The sequence below is a fragment of the Sinohyriopsis cumingii genome, chromosome 14 (assembly GCF_028554795.1).
Source record: "Sinohyriopsis cumingii isolate HCF-2022 chromosome 14, ASM2855479v2, whole genome shotgun sequence".
NCBI classification, from domain to species: Eukaryota; Metazoa; Mollusca; class Bivalvia; order Unionida; family Unionidae; genus Sinohyriopsis; species Sinohyriopsis cumingii.
In genome coordinates, this window is record NC_142974.1 from 11,637,038 (window position 1) to 11,662,834 (window position 25,797).

Below are 25,797 nucleotides of genomic sequence, written 5' to 3' on the forward strand. Positions count from 1 at the left end.
CTGAAAAGGGCTGTTTTTGTTTGGAACTTCATGGACACCTGGTTAATGGTGGCACCTTCCAGGCCTGGCGCCACATACACATCTTATCCCCCAGTTACTTTTTACCTTTTGGGGGCAGAGAGCAGAGGCAGGATATGTCGCTTCAGAATCCCAATTTTCGCTCTCTGGGATTTTGAAATTTCTTCTTTCCTTTTCCTCCTCCTCTTCTTTGTTTCTTCTTTCCTCTTTATATCTTCTTTCTTCTTCTTCTTCTTCTTTATATCTTCTCTCCTCCTCTTCTTTCTTTCTTCTTTCCTCCTCTCTTACCCTTCCCTCCTCTACAATGGCTTCCGCGGCCAGTTCATTTAATATGCGCCTGGCATATTCCAGATGCACATGAAGCTCCAACAGTTTCTCAAGTCTCGTGTTCATTCTTCTGGCTGTGTTGATCAATCAACAAGGGTAGCTGGACTGCCGAACGAGTTTCAATTTATACTGAAAGCGCGTACGTGAAGGAAAACATCCCCTAAAAAACATAAAATTCATCTTACCTAGATCATGACCAAAAAACATCAACAACGCGCGGACCTAAAAGAAACACTCGCTCACTTTTTTATGCTACCCATCACTTCAATAGACTATCCACATACGCAAAGCAATTCAATCTAACTCCAAATATACACCTCAAACACTAAGAAAAGATATCATTTTAATCTACTATCCACACCAACTTACTTGAGCTCTTACAAACACAAACACACCAACACATACCCTCACATTTTTAAAAAGAGTTAGTGTTTATTTTCACACTACTCTACCTACACACATTGGCAAATCGATCGTTATTTCTTTTCTAGAGTATTGGGTAGCCCTGAAAAGGGCTGTTTTTTTGTTTGCTATGGCATTCTTTTTAGTTTCTAAGAATGCGATGTCCTCTGAGGATAGACTTTCTGGCAATAGGTCTGCTTCTTCGGAAAGAGAAGAAGAATTCTTTGGTGTCGATACGACAATCGACAAAGCCTCTGTCAGCTTCAGGTTGTTGCTGCTGCTGCTGTTGTTGTTGCTGCTGTTGCTGCTGTCTCTGAAGTCTGTACTTCTCTGTCCATTCTTCTTTCTCCTTGTTCATTTCTTCTCTGAAGAGCTCTTCTATCAGGTCTTCAGTGATTTTTAACATTCTCACATTCTCTATTTCTTCTGGCTTCGGTATCAGACTGTGTCTGACCCTATGCAAATTCACGTAGGCTTCGTTGAGCTTAGCTAGTTTGGAGCACATCTTCGTAGGAGGATGAGTCGACAATGGATGGTTAGACTGGAAACAACCCCGGTTCTTAAAGTGAAAGCGCGGACGTGAAGGAAAACATCCCCCACACGGTTTTCGATTCGCAACGTTCAGTGATTGTCATGAGAGGGATAGTAAGAAATGAAAGAGCATCAATTCAACATTCTTATAGCTAAACAAAAGACAAAAGCATTTTTTCAAAACACAACATTTTTTATTCAAAAATCACTTAACACTAAACAACAACTCTAACATTTTTAATAATAATCCAACACTATAACATCAAACAATTTTTTTTCAAATCACAAACATTTTTTTCTCAATTCACAATCTACTTTAAACAGGGCTGACAACGTTGTGAATGAAATTGTGATTTCCACTGTTGGAAATCATTAGGCCATTGATGGACACTACGTTTCCTAGCTTGAGACAAAAGATAAACATAATGGTCGCAAAACCATCGATCTACTTTCACATCATTTCTAGCAGAAGAACGAGGATCGAAATGAGTCACTAAATGTTCTAAGGAATAGCCCAGGCTCCGATGATGCAGAAAATACACACAGTACTGTCCACACACCAAGGAATCTGTGCCTTGTAATTTCACATTATTGAATCGGGTGGTTTGAGCATTTCTTTTCATAAAGTCGATGATATCGTCTTCCAAAGGGGGCAATCCATACGAATCGAAATATTCCACACATCCTTCTTGAGGAAAGTAGACGGCTACCCAGTGGGTTCCTGGGAGATGACTGTCGTCCGTGTTGATCACGTAGGCTTGATGGTCTTTAGGTTTGCGATGAGGGAGTTCATCTTTAGCACAGACGACGGGATTCCAAGAAGACGTATACGAACTGTGGTTCAAAAGGTAATAAAGTTCCCAGGTATCCATTGTTTTGTGTTTGTTTTTTTCTTCTTCACAGGTAATAATACGTTGTCAATTCGATCCTGACTTTTTGCTTGAAAATGTCTGAGGAATAAACGGTTATTCGTTCTGTTTCCTCACTCTGATTCAGGAGAGCTTCGATACGATGGATCTCTTGAGTGGTTAATGGTGGACAAGAATGTTCACGCAAGTCTTTATACCACTGGTGCAACACGTCTTCGTTCGAGATGAGACTCCAAGCTTCGTCCAGATACTCGTCCAATTTTTCTTCTTGACTCAACATCAGGCATTTATCGTGTTGAATTTGACTGGGATGATCGTTTTGACATCCATAGCAATTTTTCTTGATCAATTCCGTCATTTTGTCCACCAAGTGTTTGGCAAAACAGGAGACTAAATGGGCTTCTTGTTCTGGCCATCTCGACTTCATCATGATATCTTCTTCGTCTTTGTCTTGAGATTCTTCTCCTTCCACGGTCTCCTTACATTCCATCTCCAAAGTTTCTCCACTAGGTAAAGAGGGATAACAGTCTTCCATGGCTTTCTAATAATCTAGAATGACTTCTCTCAAACTGTTGATTTCTATGGTATTATCGAATTCTGCATACAGGATGACGTTCACTGTCTTTGTTAGTTTATCTGCAAACTGAAGTTCCACACGAATCTGGCCAGATTTTATAGGGTGGAAATGTCCCTCGTCGCTGCCTTGGTCTGGAGTGAAATCGAAAGCCCACAAAGCATAGCCTTCTGCATAATCGTCATACTCAATGCCGTGACTGGTGTTGGTTCCTAACTGACCCGTGGCTTCGTACAGGGACAAGTACGATCTCAAGTAATTTTTGTTCTTGTCAGTAAAGTCAGGTTCGAAAGGTCGGGTACACAAGGTCTTGCCATCCCGACTGACTTCGATTTTCTTCACACCGAAGTGTTGAAAGTTGAAAGGATTTTGAGCGATAGCTCCGTTGAAGGCTGCATTATCGACCATACCAAGGATTAAACGCTTGGGTAGCTGTCCTTGAAACAGATGATCTTGGGTTATGGATTGCAGGTTAGCGGGAATGGTGAACGTTTTCACTTCCACACGTCGGATGGGATACTTGGCGGTCGTTCTGCTCAACGTCTGACTGATTTCGTTTGCCACTTTAGGTAACACTTCCACGCGTCGTACGTAGAGTTTGGCTTCTTGGATTATGCTTTTAGGAGCCTTAGCAAGATCAGTAGCCTGCAAATGGAAAGTGGTACTGCTACGATTCAGTCTCAAGCGGACATTCACCCCGTTCAGCAAATATTTCTCTTGCAACCACATGTCCAAATGCAAACGATCCATCAGTTCTAAACTCCTCTTGTCTAAGATTTTCTGTTCTCTTGCCTCAAAGCCGGGATTGCTTCCATCTGTTGTGTCCAACTTCTTCGCTTCGTCATCTACCCACAGCACACAGGCATTGAGATGACTTGTCTTGGCATCTGTTCCGTACGTCAAGAGATTTTCCAGGTAGGCACGGTAAGGGTATGTATCCATGCTGCTGCTGACCAGTTTGTTATTCAAGTACAAATCCACTGAGCTGAACAAGGAATGCATGAAATTGTTGACGGGAGCTATATTATCATCGTCTTCTACTCCTTTATCATCTTTTTTTAGAACTTGGACTTTCAAGTACAAGTAACTGCTATTCAGATCGATGTAATCTTCGGGCTGTCCTTTGATTTCAAACTCGATGGGAGCGGAATCGGTCAATGAGGAGACGGGATGAAATTCCACCCATTGGGATTCTTGCATGGTCATCATGGTGGGGGGCATGGCAAACAGATCCAGTTCCGTCTTGGAACAAGCGCAAGACTCTCGGTGCATCATTTTTTGTTGTTGCTGTGTTTCAATAATCGAAAACGTCTAAGTCTCGAACGGTTCTTCTTTTCTTGGCCTTTCTCACTTGAAGTCTGGTGAAAGGGTGTTTTCTTCTTCGTCGTCTCTTTCTGCCTTGTCCTTGCTGAATGCTTGACTCGGTAGCGTGCAGGGCATTTATAGGTGTGTCTCGTCGGCCTAAAATGTCTTTGCCCGTTTGCAGCAAGACATTTTTGCCAGCCCTCATGAAGGCTTCTTTAGGGTTTTGTTTGTCGATGATGACATTTTGGAGAAATTCTTTGCCTTGTGTCAGTGCCGCATCTTTCAAGGCGTGCAATCCGCGTGTCACCATCGGTTTCAACACTGGGGCCACCGAACGAAAGGCCGATTTTAACATGTCTCCTAAACCGTGTCCTCGCTGTCGAGCCACCCCTCGGTACACTGGATACATGACTTACGAGTCGTGAGAGAACCGTTTTCGAAAATGGAGTTTCACCGTGACTTTTCCTTTGGTGAATGGAATATTTTGTCCCAAATCTCCTTTTATAGTAATGTTGACCGTGTCCAAATACGACTTGCTGACAGGCAAATAGTGAGGATGGACAAATTCGCGGTGGACGTGGTAAGTGTTTCCACCTTCCTCGTCAGCGTTCGTGGCAGAATCCACTTTGAAAGGAATGACACGCAGTAACGGCACGGAGGTGTGTCCCACCACGTTGTATTCCACCACATCGGAATACACAAAGATCAAATTCAGTCCTTGGTTCAGTTCTACCGGGCTATTAAAATACTGGCCAAAAGTCACGTTGTCGTAAATGATGGGTAATTCGGGTGGTGTTTTTTGTTCTAATTTCTTCCTCAGCTCCATGTTACCGCCCAACATGTCAAACAATTCAGGACAAAATTCAATGGACACGATTTTACTTCGCTCAAATTTCATCAAGAAGCGACGAGCTACTTTGTGGTACTCCAGGGTGACACTTTTGTTCTTGACAATGTCAAAAGCTTTCCCAAACACGCCATTAAACCTGGAGGCTATGGCGCTGACCAAATGATGACCACTGAAATAATAGCCTGGGAGAATCACAAAGTGGTAGGTCCACGTTTTAGTTTTCTCATTATAGGTTTTATTGTCATATTTGACATTCTTATCCAAGTACTCTTGCAATGGCTCGTCATGAACTTCCACATCGAATTTATTTTGATTGGGAATGACATTGTGAACTTGGGTCGGGTGAATCATTTCCACTAAAGCCACTTCCCAATGGGCTTCGTGATCTAAGGGGATGGCTTGAGGTAATTTGGCCGTGTAACAGCACAACGTGTTGTTGGGAAACACCTCCATGGAACTGTCACTGGGTAAGGTTAAGTAAAATTGGTTTTGGTGACTCATAATTCCAGAGTTCTGTGACTGTCCGAGGGAATATTAGTGGATGTCAGAGGCGTGTCTCCGCCCAAAATGGGGTTCTGGTTGTGGTTGTTATTGGAGTGGTGACTGACACTGGCACTGGACACAACGTTCCCGTTCGAGGAGAATTTCAGGGAGGGATTGGGAAGCAGGTAACCGATGCAACTGCTCAATAAAATGGTCCACAATTGTTTGTCTCCTTGTTGCAAACTCAAATTGGCGATGGCTGCCCCGATGACACAATACACCACGAAGATTTGGCAGAAAAAGACGATTTGCGTTTTAGGCACACGTTCTCCACACCACACCCACAAGGGTTGTTTTTGTAAATCTTGCACAGAAGAACTAGGGGAAGAAGGACTGGTCGACGTAGCTGCGTCTGATGTGTGAAAGGGCATGATGGTCACTTCTTCTTTTTATAGTCGATGACTTGCGAAGCGTCGATCCAAGAATCGAAACTGGGTGGATATCCTTTCCAACGTACTTTGACTTCTTTGACACGTCGTTTGCCCACTTTACGGGTTCTGCGTTCGAGAATGCTTTCGATGTCGTACACGTCGTCTTCTTTTTTGGTGACACGTTGTAACTCGGGCAAATAAAACGTTCCTTTGAGTACTTCTCCGTTCATGTCTTCCAATTTATAGACGGCAGGATGACGGCCATGCACTCGTCCAGTGACGCGAAACAGTTCGGTCGTCCAGTTAGGTAAGTAACCTTTGTCGAAAGTGCGTTTGGTTTTGCCAATGCGCACCCAATCTCCTACGGTCAACTCTCCACTTTTCTTGGGGACAGCCCTCGTCGGGGACGTACCGAACAGGCGCTCGAACACCAGCACTTCGTTGTCGGGAGTCACGTCTTGCGGGGCACGTCCGATGCTTCGATGGTAAGATTGGTTGTACGCTTGCACCAGGTGCGGTAAGATGTCGATGTACTTCAGAGTGTGGTGATGCGTAAAATATTTCCACATGCGTTCTTTCAAAGTGCGTTGAAAACGTTCCACGATGCTGGCTTTGGTTTCGGGATTCTCGGTGGTAAAAAAATGAATGTCACGTTTCTTTAATTCTTTTTGGAAAGCTTGATTCAGAAATTCGGTGCCTTTGTCCGTTTGCCATCGAAGAGGGCGACGACCGCTTTGTTTCAACACCCGTTGCAGGGCTCGCACTAACTCGCTGCTGGATTTGGAAGTCAAGGGTACGACCCAGGCAAATTTGGAAAAGACGTCGATGACACAAAACAAATATTTGTAACCACGATTGTAGCTGGCCAAATGAGAGACATCGGCTAAATCGGCTTGCCATTGATGATCGATGCCTTCCACTCGGGTGCGACTTCTGGCAAACTTGCGTCGAATGGGTTTGTGTAAAGTGTAGGTAGCTTGTTCTTGTAACCATCGTTGCACTTGAGGTAAACGGAGACTTTTCAGTCGCGTTTTGGCAGCACGATACAATTTTTGAACTCCTGCGTAACCTGCAGGATGCGAGGGATCGTAGTAAATGCTAGCTAAGACTTTTTCCATTTTTTTGTGTTGATTAGTGTCTTAATAAGGCACCCACTCTTGGAAGAGGCTACTCTTTTTCTCTTGGGGTATTTTCTTGGATTGCAAGGCTTTGCGTGTGCGGCCAGCAATAGGTGTCGAAGAGGAGGAGGATGTCTGAGCAGGGGATATCGGTTCTTGTTTCACTTCTGTCTTCACTTCTGTCTTCACTTTCTTTTTCTCTTGTGAGGAAGAAGGGGTCGCCATCATCTTTTTAATCCATCCAATTCTGGAGGTAGGTGGTGTTGTTAACTTGCGTACTTTTTCTGGTGGAGTTTGAAACCCTTCTTCTTCTTCTTCTTTTCCTTTTTCTGTCTTGGTCACGGGTACTGGTGGTACTGGTACTGGTACTGGTACTGGTGATGGTGCTGGACTTTTCATCAAAGTCTTAAAATCTTTCAGAGTGGGTAAAGCTGTTTCGTCTAAAGCTTTCTGGTGAAAGAGTTGCAGTCTTTGCAAGAGTTGACCGTACTTTTGCGATTTTTCTGTTTCGGACAAATCTTGGCGATCCAGCAAGGATTGCAATTCGTGTTGTAACTGGGACATTTCGCTCAAATTGGGATTGGGAGGTAAATGCGGGGTGCGTTGTTCTTGCCACCGATGGTATTCCATCCATCGTTTGTAAGGCACTAAAGCTAGTTTTCGTCCTTCCATGGGGTTGTCAGGGGTGAATTCTGAGATCTTGGGACTTCCGAAGGCCTTTTTATCTTGCTCCCATCAGTCCTCCCAACATGGTTCCCAAGACTCCTTTCAGTATGGGGCCTAACAAGAGAGGTAAAATACCTCCACGTTGGACCAACATCTTCTTTTTTTGACGAATGGGAATTTTCTTTTGAACCATTTTCCGAAGAACGTGACGATGTTTGCCTAAGCATTGTTTCTGGTGTTTGGACAAAGGGATCGTGCCTTTCAAAACGTTCAAACAACATTCGCACACGGTATCGATGACCTCTTTGGAGGCTGTTTGAATGAGTTTTTTTCGTAGGGGTGGAGAAGCTTTGGACAGGACAGATAACAGGTCCCCATGTTTGGCTAAACGTGGTGGTAGTCCTTTTCTTTTCTTTCCTTGGGGTTTTCTGGAGGGTGACATCTTTGAGTCTTTAGGAGCACCTAAAAACACTGATACCCTACTCGGTCACAGGCCTTTTTTATACTGGAACGCGTCGCCACTGATTGTCTTTACGTTTTATCAGTTTGAGGACAGGCATGACACGTCGTGCAGGGGTACGTAACGGACTAAATCGAGCCAGTTCTTGCTTGGACAAATCCAGTAAACTTTGTAACATGCCCGATCTTTCTTGAACTTTGATTTTGGGAGAAGGTACTTTGTGAGCAGCAGCCACTGCCGCTAAATTGGAAGGTCCTGCCACTGGGGAAGTTCTTTTGGGGGTCATCAACGGAGAAGTTCTTGGTGTAATCAACGTCTCCAAGTACTCTTCAGTTCCTGGTGACATCAACGGAGAAGTGGACAAACGTGAGGCTGCCGGAGACGTTGTGGCAGGTCGTGGCTTGCGAGTGTAAGGTTGCGTCCTGACCGAAGTGCCTCTCTTGCGACTAGTTTTCTTCTGTGGACTTTTCTTTTTCTGGGGACTTTTTCTCTGTTTCTTTTTCTTGGGGCTTCTTTTCTTTTTCCGGGGTGATGGTGGTGGTGTCTGGTAAGAGGAGGGTCCCGCCACTGGAGAAGTTCTTCTTGGGGACTTGGTCTTTTTCTTTTTCTTCTTGGGGCTTCGTTGGACTTTTGTCTTGGGGATAACTTTGGGGGCATTAGGATCCCATCTTAAGAGTGAGCGAATGATGACCCCTCCTAGAGTACCGCTCCCTCCAGGTTTCAAAATGATTTGTTTTTTGGTTTGAGTGTCGATGCGGGGATCGGCCAGTTGGACTAAAGCGACTTTGTTTCGATCGAAAAAGCGTTGGGTTTGATGAGGAATCTGAATGATTCCTTGGAGTAATTGACGTGCCGTCACCGTGAACCATCGTAAGACTTCTTTGAGACTAGCTTCTAAGACACGGGCTCGTGTTTGTGGATCTTTTTCTCGACTGATGCCATACAAGGCACGAATCAATTTGACGGGAAGATGCGACTGAAGGGACGTCATGTTCACACTGTGTGAGACAGACGAAAAAGGGTCTGAGGTTTTTATAGATTTTTTTCATGGGAGGAGTGAAATGAAGTCGAGGACGGAGACGTGTACAGGACAGGCCCTCCGTCTTGGCACCAGTGGTGAAACAAGTGGGTACGAAATCGCAAATCCTCGGGGGTCGTAGGTTTCAAATCGACGAGTAAATAGGCGTGTGGCGTTTGAGTGGCATCGTCGTACGCCTGAGTCAGCCAAGGCGTTCCTAACTGTTTGGCTAAGACTTGCACTTGCGATTTATCTCGAGGGCTTTTAAACAAGACTACGTAATGCGCATTGAGACTGATGGTGCGATGGGCTTTACTTTGTTGAAACAAATTTTGGGTGATGTAAACGACACTGGCATTACGGTGATGCCCTTTGCGCGTAAACCACAATTTAATTTCTTCTTCGTCTTCTCCTAACATGTCGTCGAAAATGACCAAATGGGTTAGACGGGAGTCAGAGACGATGCCATCGTCTTCTTTAGGAATGCCTTCCACAAACACGATGGAATCGCCTTGACTTTCACGCAAGAGGCTGTACGCCGATTGCCACTCTTTGTAACACCACACGATCCGTTGAGGGGGCCGATCGATCAAATGATGTTTATGTTCGATCAAACGTTTGACGAATTCGGTTTTGCCTGAACCGCTAGGTCCAGCAATGAGCATGTTAAAGGGATGGCGAAGATACAAAGCCTCCCAACTGGCACGATCTAAGTGTTCGTCGATGACTTTGACAGTAGAGGAAGAGGGAGCAGAGACAGCAGAGGTAGCCATGGTGTGAGAAATGTCACTTGTGACACGAAAACAAACAAGACAAGAGTTTATATACTTTTTCAGAACACGTTTATTGAATGTTTTTTTTTTCAAACATGAATACGAAAGACAAAAATACATAAAAGCCAAAGGCTTAAGTACAAGGATAAAAGGCACATGATAACGATGAACGTGGAATAAACACAAGTGTCTGTACAACAATCACATCTTTTGGGTAATGTTCTAACCAGTTCAACAGGGGGTAAGGTCACACAAGTGTCCTCCCGAAAGGGTCTTTCAGGTCTGTCCACGACAGTCCTGTCCTGGGTGACGGGTTCTTCTGGCACCGTCACTAACACGGGTTGAAAAGTAACTTTTTTCCTTGAACAACTCTCGTGCATACTGGGCCACTTCTTGGGTCCAAGCCTCAAAATCCCATTCTTTCCAGGCACGGACATCTGTCCAATGGGGATGTAAGTCACAAGCTACACACACATCGTCATACACGTCTTGGGTCGCTAAAAGTTGACGAATCTTTTTTTCCCGTAGAGGTCGAGAAGTATCCAGATGAAAACGCAAGGCTTTGAGCAAGAGGAGTTTTTCGTGACCATTTAAGGCCATGGAGGTGGTAAGTACTGATCGTAAAGAGTCCACAAAGAATCGGCTGGTAAACGAAATCCCAAAAAACAAGTCACTAAGACACACACCACTTGTCGTCCAAAATTGAATGGATACAGTTCTTGTAATAATTGATGGTAATGATCCACGGTTTGAATATGGTCATTGAGTTCCTTCCACGGAATCTGTTGGATGACATGTGACATAAACCGTGGCATGGCAGCCTGTTTTTATATTCTCTTTTTTTCGGATGCAATAGACGTACTTTCTAGCCAGAGATCTTCGTTCTCCAGTAGGGAATCTAAATCTTGCATACTGTAACCGAAACGTCAGAGTTCGTTTAGGTGTTTCCTCTTCCTCTAAGTAGATTCCACGTAAAATATGTTGGTAATCCTTTAACTTGTCTTCCTCAATGCGTTGTACTAGGTGAATCTCGAAGTAACCATAATTATGAACATGTCGATCATTAGCGACCTCAAAGTGTTGAACAATGTCTGACCATTGAAAGAATTTCTGACGAATCAGTTCTCTTATACCATTCAGGTACCAGTGGTTAAAGATCTGGTGACGTATCGGATGCAATTGTTCTTTACGTTTCACTTGTATTTTCACCAGCTCTCGGTAAATCCTTTCTCTCAACTCCTCAGGCAAAGCACGAATGTTCTCTAGCAAAGTATCCATGAATAGGTCATACTAAATCCTCTTTGGTCTGACACAAGAAATGTACTCTTTGCACAAACATGGTTTCACTTCAGTGTCAAATTTAAATCGTTGAGTCACTAATTTACACATGACAATTCGTTCAGAAGTTTCCTCTTTCACCAAGTTGACATTGTGTTCAAAAAGTTTGTAATTCGTTAACTCTTCCTCTGGAATTCGATGCAATACGTTTACAATGTAGTAACTACAATCGTCCATACCAAACCATTCCTTTTTATAACCAGAAGGTCGTTGATCAATGTCTGTCCAATGGAACACTTTCAATTGAATCAGTCCTTGTATAGCCTTCAGGTACCAGTGGTTCAAACACCGGTGACGTATCGGATGCAATTGTTCTTTACGTTTCACTTGTATTTTGACCAGCTCTCGGTAAATGCGTTCTCTCAACTCCACAGGCAAAGCACGAATGTTCTCTTGTAAAGTATCCATGAACAAATGATTATGGTAAGAAGTTACTTCAATGTCTCGGTCCCACTAAAGGTAAGTAATGACAATTCGGTGACCATCGAGCATGTTCTACGTAGGCCGAATCTTGCGGTTCCCAGTGGTGAAGTGACACACCGCAACTGAAGCACTTGACTTTATCTCCTTCGCCCAAGTAGAAAAATCCGGCTCTGGCTAATTCTTCGGGGGTCGGTCCTCCCAGATACTTTGGCCATTTTCCTTTGAACGATTGAAGACGATTTTCAAAGTCGCAGTATTCCGACAAACGCACAGGGAACGAATATTCGTCTTTCACAGGTTCGTTTCGATGAGGGTTGGGTGACAGGAACAGGAGTTTGCTCAGGGCTGGATGACATCCGTAAGGGGGTAGACGTGAAGGTGGACATTCCCCTTTAAAACGAAACCCAGTAAAATGTCCAAGAGGACGAGCAGCATCGCTTTCGCATCCCACAGGTCTGACACGCACAGCATCACTTTCCATGACAGGGGTAGGAGCACTAAAGTTCCCATGATGCTTTACGGCATCGCTCAGGTCACAACGTACAGCATCGGTCCCATCGCAAGGCTCACAATCGCACTCGTCTGCAAACTCCGTTACGCAATTACAATGGTAACCACATGGACAATCGCAGTTTCCTTCCGGACATTTTCCGTCGCAATGCATGGGTCTTATCCATCCAGTATTAGTCACACTAGAGGAAGATACAACTTTTTTACAATCCCCAAACTGAAACGATGTCTTTTTCAAAGTATTCATCTTGTTCGCTCGGTCTTGGTAGTCACAATGAACTATCGATCTTGACCATAGCCCCTTTTTATACTAGTCTCAATGCAGTCTCCAACTTGTACATCTTTCCTTTTTTAAGTTTTTTATGTCCTGTTCTGGAAGGTACCGTCTCTAAGGTACCGTCAACATTGTACCGTAGTGTAATGGGTGGAAAGGCCATAGAAAGGTAAGGGCAGTGCGGAGACCATCGAGTATGCTCCAGAATAGCTGAATCTTTATAGATACATAGATCCATTCGTAACTTCAGTCCGCAAGCGAAACACTGTACCTCGTATCCCAATCCTGACTTAGGTCCCAAGTAGACAAATCCTGTTCTAGCTAAAACATGCGAAGAAGGTAATCCTTCCCTATCCGTAGGCCATGTCTGAAACGTGTCCAATCGACGGGCACAATCACAATAGTCAGGTAAGAAGACTGGAAAATGGTAGGGTTTGAACTTGGAGTTCTCATCGGGTTTCTCACTCGATTCTTGCTGTGGCGAAGTCATCTTTCTGGTGGGGTAACTATCCTCTTACAACCAATGTTTTATACCAACGTGTCCATACGGTAAGGTGAAATGATTGGGAAGTCGAACTCGCTTCTGGTACACGATTTGATAGACTTTTTCCAAGGGCCGACTGACGATGTGGTGAGTGGGTAAACGTACAATCTTGTTCGGTTGGTGAGTGGTCACTTTAAAGTTTCCATCCTCTCCCGATTGCAAGGCTTCTTTCAATACCCCAAAGTTGACCACTCGACTGGTACGATAATTCAGAGTCAGTCCTTTCACTTTGCACGTCGTGTGCACTTCTCCTTGTTTGTCCCGGTATTCGTAGCCGTAATTTTTGGGACCGCCACTGACGAAACTTAGAATCTTATCGTCGGGATGCTCGTCTGTCCAGGCTCCTAAACGGTCTCCTTCGATGTTAGGGTGATGTTGAATCGGGTGATGGATGTAAATGCAACTGTCCGTGTCAAAGTACAGGACGCGTTCTTCTAACAGTTCTAAAGCTTCGTACAATTTTAAGCGAGCATGGGCTGTCACGTAAGCCGCAATGATGACATTTCCAAAAGGGTCGTCTTGCACAAAGTCCAGATCTTCTTCGTAATTGACCAAGATCAAATTCTCTCGAACGACGTCCACGTGTTTCATGTATTTGGTTTTGTCGTGAATCATCTGGAAGTAGCGGGAAGGTTCTGTCAAATATTCCGTCTTGGGTAAACACGGTCGTTGTGCCATTTTACCCCACAAGCAATTTAACATCACTTTGGCAAACGATCGCCTGCCTTCGTTTTTCTCGATGTGGTCTAAAGAGATGCCTTCTTGTTCATAGTATTTCTCTTTGAATTGTATTTGGTCTTCGGGAGTGTGACACCAGGAAGGATAGCCGCTGGCTTCTTGTTTCAGTTTCAAAAAGGCATCCACGTAGTCGGCGAAAATGCCTTTCTGACTGGGATCACCCTTGTGGTATTGTTGTGTCTTGGGAAAGTGGCAAATTTCGTACACTTCTAACAGTTGGTATCCCATGTCCAGAGCTTTGAACAATTCTACGCTGACCCAGGTTCCCGTCAAGGCACGTTCTTCCTGGGTGTGCTGACAAGGCTGGTCTTGGTTGCACGTTTCGGCACAAGTACGGCACAAGGGAAACATCAGTTTGCCTTGACAATGGTGAGGTAAGACGGGATGGTATAGGTTCGTGGGAGGCAAAACTTTGCACTTGATCAAGCCTTCGTATTGTCGAATGTTTTTCAGGTCGATGTGTTCCGTCAGCAATTGCGGGTGCCCTACGGGAAAGCGACAATATTTGCACACGTAGGGATACAGCGAACACACGTCCAAGTATTTGATTTCTTCTCCTTTCTCTTCGTCGGCTTGGTACAGCAAACAGGTGGCATTGGTCCTTCCTCCGTACAAACTATCCCTCGGGTTCAGCGGGTCCACGAACTGGTAACTTTCCACGAGGCGTTTAAACTCGGGATCGGTTTTCATACGGTGATCGTACTCGTGTTCCCACATTTCCACCACTTGGTATCCTTCCTGTTCTAACTTTAGGCGTCGCTGACAAGTGTCCTGGTACAAGTCTTCCATGGTTCGTTGCAAAAACTGATTTTTAGTGCCACGGTCAGGGTAACAGACGGGACATCCGTGAAATAAGCAACCGTTAAACTCGTACACGATCTTGGGGTTTTCTAAGTCCCAGCCATCGACCGAATACGTTCCGATGGTCTTTTCGCCTCCTCCGTTGCGGGCATGCTGAATCCACTTGTCTTCCTTGTCACACAAGTAATGTAACCAGCGTAGGGCTTTGACCGAGTATTGACGTTTGACAAAGTGGGTCGTTTGAGGACTGATGACAGCCACGGTCTTTTCAGGCATGAATCGTTGTCGATACACTAAGGAACACGCTTTGGCAATGGTGCAAGCTTCTTTCAAAGGATCGACCCCTCCGTGTTCCATGAACAGTTCTCGAAATTTTCCACAGCAACGCCGTAAAATGTCCACGTCGGAACGACAATACTTTAGCATTTCTTCCTGAAAGTCGAAAGGGTCCGAGGCGTGAGCCTGGTACCAAGCGTAGAAAGCTTCTCGTTGTTCGGTACGCATGTTGTCGGGGTCGTAATAGTGAGCCTCAGGCAAATGGGGTAGAACGGCGTGTTGATTGGCTTCCGTATTGAAAAAGTGTGGAAAGTACCCTTTAGCCATTTCTGTCATTCCAAACGTTTTAGGCATTCGACTCAAAGGCATGGCCAAGTAACTCATCGAATCTTTAAACTGCACTTGTCCCACTTGCATGAAAATGATTTTGGCTCCGTTCAAAGTCACTTTAGGACGCTCGGTGCCTTGTTCCGTATAGTACCTCAAAAGAAACTGTCCATCGTATCCGGAGAAATTGTGAGCCATCACCGTGGCATGACGATGACAATCTCCGTAACGTTCGATGTCCTCTTGGCTCCACGTCTTGTCGATGGGGTCTAAGACCCATTGGGCAAAATCGGCTAACGTGTTCGGTCCCCGAAAGATTTTTTCACGCCCTCCGGGTATCTTGCTGCAGTGAGGGCAATGACTGAAGATAGGTTCTTGAATGCACTTCTCGCACGCTCGATGAGCCACGCAGAAATTAGGAATGTGAATGCCAGTTTCTTGCATGCATTCGAAATCGAAAAAGATGAAATTGCCTTTCTTCTTGTGACCGTCCTCTTTCTCTGGTGGGGGTTGGTATTTTTGCACGTAACATTGGTGTTCCAAGTCCACGATGTGGTGACAAATGTGACATTTTTTCTTTCCTCGACATACGTGTGCCTTGGTATTATTGGTACGTATGACTTGTTCACACGTAGAGCACAATCTCAGCAGTTGACAAGCGCATTTCTTCTGTGAACCTTGCGTTTTCAGATGTTGTTGGTAACAGGTAGGGCTGACAAACGTGCGCAGACAAGTGGAACAAGGCACTGGTTCTTCGCTCAGACAGGGTGAAGAGGCCAAACATCCTGTGCATTTCGATCCACAATGCTTGTGTTGCTCTCGATTGTTATAACCATGGTCACATTTCTCACAGTAATAACTGTATTTCAGGAATCCGGTGATACTGGTAATGGTATCGAAATGTTCATCGTGATAATAGACATGAATGTATTTTCCGTCCTTAAAGTCTTGCCCTCGAAACAATAGAGGTCCGCGCACTTCTTGAGGGTGCACTTTCAAGGTATATCGTGGAGCTAGGGCATCTTGCAATTTTTGCATCTCAGGAATGCCACAGGGTGTGTCTTTGGACAGGCCAGCTTGTTGCAACAGGAGTTCTGCTTCGTTTCCTTGTTTGGCTCGATGGGAACGTTGAATAGTGTCCCAGGTTCTTTTCCATTCTACCGTGTCGTTCTTGTTGGCATAGGTTCGTCCCACCACGATGGCACGGGCTAAACACATCTGGTCATGAGGGTTGCTAATTCGGACGAGACTCTTTTTGGTGTTGCGAAGGTCGTCCACCAATAACATCTTTTTGCGTCCTGTCCCTTGAGGAGGAGAGACGTGGGTCATGTCCAGTGTGGCTTTACCATCGGTGATGTCAAACTGATCATTAGATTGTTGTACGTGTTGAATCTTGTCCATGACTTTGGAAGCAGTTAATTCTGCAGGGGTGCTAAACTCGATCCAAACAGGGGATTTCAAACCGTCGTGTTGTATGGAAAGTCTCAAGCGATCGTCTTCTTTGGGTTGACATTGTCGCTTGAGTGCAGTGAGCAAAGAATCCCACACCTCAGTGATGAACACTTCTGCTTTCTCTAACGGTACTTCGGACTTGAAATCTTTAAACTTCACCGTGTATTTGTAAGCCGTGGTTCTAAATTTTCTAGAGGAGCGCTTTTCCGTCTCTCGAATGGAATAGTACTTTTCAGGGTTGACAAAGGGTGGTGAACTTGGTTTAGAGGGTTTGGATTCTGGTTCACTCATGTCCTCTTCAAAATCACTGGCATGAATTTGTGCCAAGATTTCAGCCCTGGTACGAGGCGATAGATCACGTTTCTGCCTCTTACTTTCTTCTTCTTTCTTCTCGAATGAATGGGATCGTTTCATCTTGAAAGCAAAAAGTCAAATGACTCAAGTTCAAACACCATAAACTACTTTATAGTCCTGGCAGACCAGCGTATATAAAAGGGTGTGTGTCTTGTCCTTTCACTATTCATTTCACTCTCAAGCCGAGCACAACGATGGAAGAGACTGACCAGATGGAACGTTTCGTCAGAGCTTTGCGAGGGGTCATTAGAAAATTCTCTTCAGACCAGCCTACGGACTACTCTCCTTCCTTTAGAGATAAAAGTCAAGATACTTGCTATATCTGTCAGAAGAAAGGGCATTGGTCTTCAGAGTGTCCAGACCGTCAAAAAAGAAAAAAAACAGGGACTAAAAGAGACAAAAGTGAAGATACCTGTTATTATTGTCAAGAAAAAGGACATTGGTCTCCAGATTGCCCCAAAAAGAAACAAGAGGAGTCAGAAGAAAAGAGGAATTCTTCAGAAGAAGAGAGGGATTCTTCAGAGGAAGAGAGGGATTCTTCTGAGGAAGAAAGAAGACAGGTGAAGAAAAAGAAACAGGAGAAAAAAAGAAGAAGGGAAGAAAGCGAGGAGGAAGAAGAGGAAAAGAGTGTGACGGTGAAGAAATTCAAAAAACAGAGAGACTAAACAAGGAGAAAAGAAGAAATTAATGAACTTATTATTAAAGTGTTGTGTTATAAATTGTGAATTGGATTGTAAAAAAATGGAGAAAAAAATAAATGAATGATATAAGGTAAGTGTCTTTGAGTTGTGATTTTAAAATAAGAAGCTACACTCACACACTCATACACAGACACGTACTATAAGGGTAACATGGGTGAGTTTTTTTGAGTTATTGGCAAATTGAAATTGTATTTCTTTTCGAGAAATGTGGGTGGCCCTGAAAAGGGCCTTTTTTCTTCATGGTGTAGGGGTGAGTTTAAGCAATCAATTTTAACTGCCTTAAGCCTTTGCCACGGCCAAGGCCTACTTCTGGACTGCGTAATGTTGATGATGATGATAATGATTGGGTTGAAATCACTAAGGGTGGTACGGTAGGCTTAGTCACAGGGTTGACATGTTTGGCTCGGGAAGGTCGTATTCTCTTCGGTCGTGATAAAGAAGTCTGATACATTTGTTTCAGACTTCTTAACTCCGCTAAAATGTCCAACAGTACCGTGACCGTTTGATTTTCACCCTCTTGTTTCTTTGCTGCTACTTCTTCTTGCTGTTGTTGCTGTTGTTTTTTTCTTACCTCTTCTTCTTGTTGCTGTTGCTGTAGGAGAAAAGTCTGTTCCGCTTCCTTTTGTCGTTGTATAAATTTCTCCAATTCTTCTTTCTGTCTCTGTCTAAAATTCTCCACTTGCGGTAATGAAGAAAGTAACGAAGGTTCCGGAACAAATTCTTGCGAGGAGAGAAAATCCACAAAATCCCAATTCACCTCTTCTGAAAGTAAGTCCGGGTTCCCTTGGGCAGTCTCCCCTGCTGGTGCACCCCACTGAATCGTTTTCTGAGTTTCCGTCATGTTGAATCACTGTCGCATAGATTGACTGCACACAAGCGCTAGCGAATCTATATTGACTACGTGACGTCACAGACTGCTCTCTTCGGATTGGATGCGAGCTGACTGAATTCTGTAACGCGTGTTAGGATTGGTAAATGAACTCAATCCGTTTCAATCCTTCCTCCGCCTATAAATAAGCGCCGTTCACTGCATTGATTCACCTGTTCTCGTCGCTTCAAGATGTGGACCACAGTTGAGTCATCCACCCTTGTGTCTTCCATGATGTTCCGGACGGACATGCTCATGTATGTCCGAGCCAAGTGGACCGTTGTCCACAGGACAAACACCAGCCTGTGGATACGTAGGATCTACGTCGAAAGACAAGGATGCCTGAAAAGAGTGCTGATGTACGGACCAACAGTAAGACGCAGCCTAAGGACAAGAAGAAGACCAATGCGGTGCCATTTATGTTAATGAATACATTAACATAAAACCCAAAGGCCCTTTTCAGGGCCAGCCATATATCTCGAAAAGAGATAGTCTTTGAATTGCCTAAATTTAAATTTAAATTTTAAAAATTTTTTTAAAATTTTTAAAAAAAAAAAAAATCCCATGTTAAATTCCCCTTGTCCGTAGAGTGACCCACGATTTATTCCCATGTTAAATTCCCTTGTCCGTAAAGTGACCCACGATTTATTCCCATGTTAAATCCCCTTGTCCGTAAAGTGCCCCACGATTTTTCTCCATGTTAATTTTCCATTGTCCGTAAAGTGCCCCAAGGGTGTTTTTAATGCTAATTCCCATTGTCCGTAAAGTGCCCCCCTTCACTACTTCTGATACAGCAACAGGAACATGTGTTGCTATTATCTTGTTGACGCCCATATAGATGACTCCTGTGATTGTGCCTCTGGTTCTCTTAACGTAAAGAGCATCATCTGATGTACCTGAAACAGCAACTGCATTATTTGCTACCCCGTCGACGTAAGATTTATTCGTTAGATTAAATGGAGATACTGGATGATATGTTGTTGTTATTTATATTTTTTGATCCCATATTTAGCGTGCCTGTCATTGTGTCTCCGGATTTTGCTACTGCTATTGCGGTATAACCAGTTATCATATCATCGACGTAATTCTTGCTTGTTAGATCCGATGATGTTGTTGGAAACGCAGTGCATTTGATTTTATCTTGTTGACGCCCATGACTAACGTGCCTCTCATTGTGTAGCATGATTTTATCACAAAATTATGTCTTACAAATTTTACGCTTGCTACCCACCTATCGTTGGACAGTGGATTATTGACGAGTTGTGTGTTGTACATCACTTTACCTCCCATGTCTAACGAATCTGTCATCATCATGCAGCAAGTTTCAGGTACGCCGTCAATGATGCTTTCAGCAGATCATACAATATTGCATCTGATTCAGAGGAAAGTCTGTCGGTAGTCATGTTATCTTACCACCGTTGATAAATCAAATAGTACCTGGTACAAATTCACCAGATTTATTTATTTTCAAATTTGCTACCGTGTTAAGTTGGTTGATGATCACCGCTTGACTTAGAATTTGATTAGATGAGGATAGGTTATTTTCACAGGCACTTGATTCTGGGGTAAACTAATGTGTACACTCACTATATAACACTATATAGTATAGTGTTATATAGTGAGTGTACACATTGGTTTACCCCATAATCAAGTGCCTGTGGTTATTTTCAGGTTTATTGTGTTCTTATCTGACATATTTGTGACACCAGTCATTATCCCACCTGAGAGCTGAAGTTGATCAGATACTGCTGTGGTTAGCTACTTTATAACTTACCGCTGTGTGATATCGGCATTGTTTAACTTATAAGATGTGCTGATATTTATCTTTATATTGCTCATGGTTATGTTGCCGGTCATTATGCCGCCGGCAAATGAACGTTTTTCAGATACAGCTGACATGATAAGGTTGCGGATTTCTTGAGATAATTTGTTATCTCTGTATATGTTGTGGTTGCAGTTGTTTCAGCAGATGAACTACTTAGCAATTTTTGTAGTAGTTCATGTCATTGTAATTGCTACTGACACAATTTTTTGCACATGTTCTATAATGAGCGAGTAATAAAAATAAACATAACTACGAGTTACCGGATTGTCGTTACCTGATAGTTGGACGTACTGGATCTAGCAAAACAAACTTGCTAATGAACTTGAAGCTCAACGACATATTCAGCTACGAACGGGTGTATATCTACACCATCAATCCTTAGCAGGATGAATACGTTGAACGAGTACAAGAACAACTAAAAATTGAACTTGGTACTGCCCATAATATATTTGTTATAAGAACACCAAAAGATCTTCTTCCTCTTGCAGATATAGACAACTATAAAATTATCGTTTTTGATGATATCCCATTGAGCAATGAAGGACAAGATCAAATCGTATTTTTCATTGTTGAGGAAACGAAGATGCAATGCAGTAGCAGCAGGGGGGGCGAATCCGACATTTTGTCCAATCGTCATTTGGCTTAATTATTACTTTCTGCAACTCAACGATCTAGCGTCGTCAGCGCCTGGTGAAAAAAAACGACGTCGTCGTTGGGGGATCGTCCAATCGTCATTTGGTTTAATTAATACCTTCTGCGCGCCGATCCCCAGCGTCGTCAGCGTCCGGTAAGCACATCGACGACCGCGTCGATGTCATCGCCCCCCCCCCTGCTGCTAAGTGGTTATTTACAATGAGGGTCTTTATGATCTTACAAACAGAGTGATCACTAACTCCTCCTCTTGTAGATCAATTAGGTTATTTGACTGATCGGTAATTCTAAAATTAATTCTCGTTAAAAACCGATCATGGCATCGCATATAGACCGGATTAATCGGACTCTCAACGATTAAAAATCCCGGAGGGGCTGTTGGTGAAAACGAATAAAGGATATATCCCTGTTGAGCCTGATTTGATTGCTTGGTATCTACCTGGTAACTTCCTTCGATAGCATCACACACTAGATTAATCGCTATCACCGATGCAATATTTACGTTGTATGGAGCAATATGCCTACCACCATCTCCGTTATCGTGTCTGAGGATAGTTGATCGGGGGGTGTCCGCGGGTGGATTCTCAGGCCATCCTAGTATGGTTCTTATTGAACTGTTATAAATATCAACCATATACCCCGGTGTGCTTATTTCAATCGTCGACGATAACGTCGGTTCATGAACCGTAATAGCGATTTTTGATTCCTTTCCTGTGATCGATTTTATCCTGCGTTGAAATTCTTTATTGATTTGCTCTATTTGGTATGACCCAGTTGGTATTGTAACCTCCTCCCAGTCTGGGGTCCCATCGGGTTTATTTGTCCGTGCAAAAACCAGCGAGTTATTAGGTTGTTGTCCGTTAAATGCGTTCGCTCGAATATTAGGCCAACTGTGATATATTCGCAATTTTGCCAGCGCTATTTCCTTCACTGGAACCGGCGATGGGAAGTTCACACTGAATTCGGGTTTCGTTAACGTTATTGATATCATATTTGTTTGTACCGGAGTGGTATTCTCCGCGATCCGCTGAAGCAACTGAAACCCTTCGGGGTTCAGTGACATTATTATTATTCGTTGTCTTTAGTGTCTAATTTCAACAACCAGGTGGTTCCGGCTTCCAGTTGAAAATCCTCGATTTTTGACATCGCGGAGCTATACAACTGGACCATCGTGGAGAATTCAACATCGGATACGAACAAATTATCAATCGATAACGAGATCAACCCGGATAATTTCGAGTATGCGTCGGATACTATTTGATGTTTTACTGTATACTCGTTGAGTTTTTTCTGAAAACACGATGATATCTTCCTAGTGATTGCGTTGGCAACTCCAGCAACTGTTGTCATTGCGGAGACAGCGATTGGAACAGCGATCGGGGCTATCGTGGTCACCGTGGATAAAATAACACCGGCGCCAGCTACTATACCCGACACCGAGTACACGACCGCGTCGATGGTGGTTATTTTACGACGGTATTTTTTTATTTTTGCACGGTATTGTTCGGAAAGCGTTTTCAAGTTTGCGGAAAATTCTTTTGCGGTATCGAATCGATATTGATGTGACGTCGGTGATACCTCTGATTCAATTTCCTTGGTGGTCATTTTTATTTTAAAAGAGCTAGTGTTTTTAATTACTTAGATTCGCTGCAAATTCCACATACCATGTAATGTTTGCCCGGGCTAGATTTCTATCAACGGCATAAATTGTAAACTGTTCAGTTGCGTTCTTGTCTATAATTGTTGATATTGTATTGTTAAACCCGGATGAACTCGACGATAATATATTAAACTGCATCATTGAAACCAGTGTCAATCGATAAATACCCTTGACAGTTGCGGTAATATTTACTGTATTCTGTGTAGGAGTCCAATCGAATGATCCATGCCGAATTGTGTATACTGTGTTGATGATGTTCTCATGAGGGATTTTTATTTTTTCGAATTGCTCTGCTACTCTCGGTAGTCCGTCTTTAATCGCTGTAACATCAGTTTTGATCGCTGCATTATTAGCAGCGAGTTTAACTATTTCCCTCCAATGCCCGCTCATACCTCTTTCGTTCGCTTCAACATAAGTTTTGAGCGTTATTATTTCCCCTCCATACGCGTCTATACTAGTTTTGACCGCTGCAACATCAGTTCTGAGCGTTATTATTTCCCCTGTATGCGCGTCTACATTATTTATGATCGTTACAACATTAGTTTTGATTGTTTCTATTTCCCGTGTATTCTCGGTCATACTTTTTTTGTTCGCCGCAACATCAAGTTTGATTGTTTCTATTTCATATGTATGCACGTCTATACCTTTTTTGTTCGCTGCAACATCAGTTTTGATTAATCCTATTCCCCGCCAATACGCGTCTACATTTTTTTTGTTCGCTTCAACATCAGTTTTGATTGTTCCTATTTCCTGTGTATGCGCGTCCACACTCTTTTTGTTCGCTTCAATATCAGTTTTGATTGTTCCTATTTCCTGTGTATGCGCGTCCATATTATTTATGATCGTTGTAACATCAGTTTTGATTGTTTCTATTTTCCGTCCATGCGAGTCTACATTATTTATGATCGTTGCAACATTAGCGCCGATTATTTCTATTTCCCGTTCATGCGAGTCTACACCCTTTTTGTTCGTTGCAACATCAGTTTTGATTGTTTCTATTTCCTGTCTATACGCAGTGATATCATTTATAGTTGTTGTAATCTCATCCGGTTTGACATTTTTTTTACCAAGGAATTTATCAACGGCGCTATCAACCCTGTTAAAATTTTTTCGTAACGTGTAAAATTGGCCCGACAGCGTTGTAAACTCCGAAATAGTATTTTTTATTGTTGCAAGATTTGGTTCGGTTACCGTCGGGATCCCAAAAAAACTATCGGTAGTTTTTTTCACATGCACGTTGAGTTCGATCACAAATTCATTCAACCTTATAAGACCGTCTTGGACTAATTTTATCATATCCTCTATCTCCAATATATGTTTACCCGGTCTGAGTCGTCCGTCGCTGGTATATAACGCGATAGTGTCCTCGCCGGCATCACGCTGTCGTGTTAAAACATCATTCAGTGACACATTACCGGATTTCAATTTACCCTGGCGGTCTTGAAATACAACTATTTCGCCCGGGTCAACACTTGTTAGATTCAACATATCAGCGATTTCATCCTCAATTAGTTTTTTTATGTCGGCGGCGGTCGTTTCCGTGGATTCTTTCAGCGCCGAAACCGGTCGCCCCCAGATATCAATCATTATTATTGTAAATGTTATTCTCTAAAATCCGTTGAGCTTCTACGACCCCACTAGTGTATTCGTTTACAACCACATGAGGTGGTTTCCGCGATGATGAAATAGCCGCGAGTACGTTCAATACCTCATGGCCACATATCGGTGGGTCACTTAACTGCTGTGTTGGCAGCGTGGAATAAAAAACCCGGGCTGAACACGCCCGGGCTGAACACGCCCGGACATACCGCATGAACTCTTTCGGCGGGGCTAACCCGTATGAATCAAAATAGACGATCGCACGCGGATCAATCGCGTATGCAACCCAATGAGTTCCCGCTCCGGAGGACCCATCGAGGTTAATTATGCCTGTTTCAGTATTCCTTGGGGCCGCCGGTAATTGATCCCTCATAAAAACACCTCTGAAGTTTTTTATCGCTAACGCGTTTGCGGCGTCTATTAAATCAAAATTAGACATTGGAGTCATAGACTCTTGAGTTAATAAACGGTTCCCGGTAGTCTTAGACCCTTTCCCGAATACCATGAATACGGGGTTCCCGGTAGTCTTAGACCCTTTCCGGCCACGGGTCGTTTTTTTTTGTAGCCTTTCCCGGTTGCCTTCTTTAATGCCATTCCCGCCGCGGTACCAACGGCCCCCAACGCCGCCGCCTTAGCCACTGCTGGTGCGGCCGCGGCAATCAACGCTGGAATCGCAGCTAACAGCGGAAATATCCCACCGGTCTTTTCCATGTTTTTAATTGCTGCGGCTGAAAAATCTATTTGAACACCCTTTTTATTCTTCATCGCATCATTGAAATGTTTTATTTGACGCGCCGTCAACGATATCTTATGATTACCACCCGCCATCTGCGACGGCTTCAGCGTTATTGTGGTCCCGCATTGTTTAGCCGACTTTGATCGTAATTTCTTGACTTGACCATCAGTCAACTCTACACTGACGACACTATACGACATTTTATTGTAAACGCGTTTGTGTTTTCAATTACATGTTTTCCACTGGCGCATCAACGATTCTCATTCGTCCACCAACACCTTCTAGCAGCATTGATTTATCGCTGAGAATGACAGCAACCGCTCTATAATTAACACCACCCGGGGATATACGAGCTCGGAAGTGTATATCAACGACGGATTGTCTCGTTAAATCAAGATGTTCCAGCGAAAAATAATAAATCGGATACAGGTTTTTAAAATCAAGTTGTGATATTTGCAAACCAGTGTCGACGTTTTGATCACGACCCATATACGACAGCAATCGATGGTACACACGTGCGATATGGTTGTCGCCGTAATTAAGCTGTATGTCCTCGGATGGTTCCTGTTGTCCGTTTATTCTCAGCGAAACATCCCTGACTCCTAATTGATCAAATATCATATGGCTGTGTTCTTGACCGCCCAATCGTTCCCTATTCTGTAGCGCTATGAATATATGACGCGGGGCTGAAACACCCTGTTTTGACGCCAAGTGCCATGTAAACGTATCGGCGACGTTATCCTCTTTAGCATCAGTTGTTACCGCTAGCCAACTCAACAACGATTTCCCCCCCGTTCCATAAATGCTAACAATCGTGCTTCCGTGGTAACTGATGGAGTCAGCACCGGCATCCACAATGCCATTTTAGTTAAAACGACTTTACCGGCAGCGACGC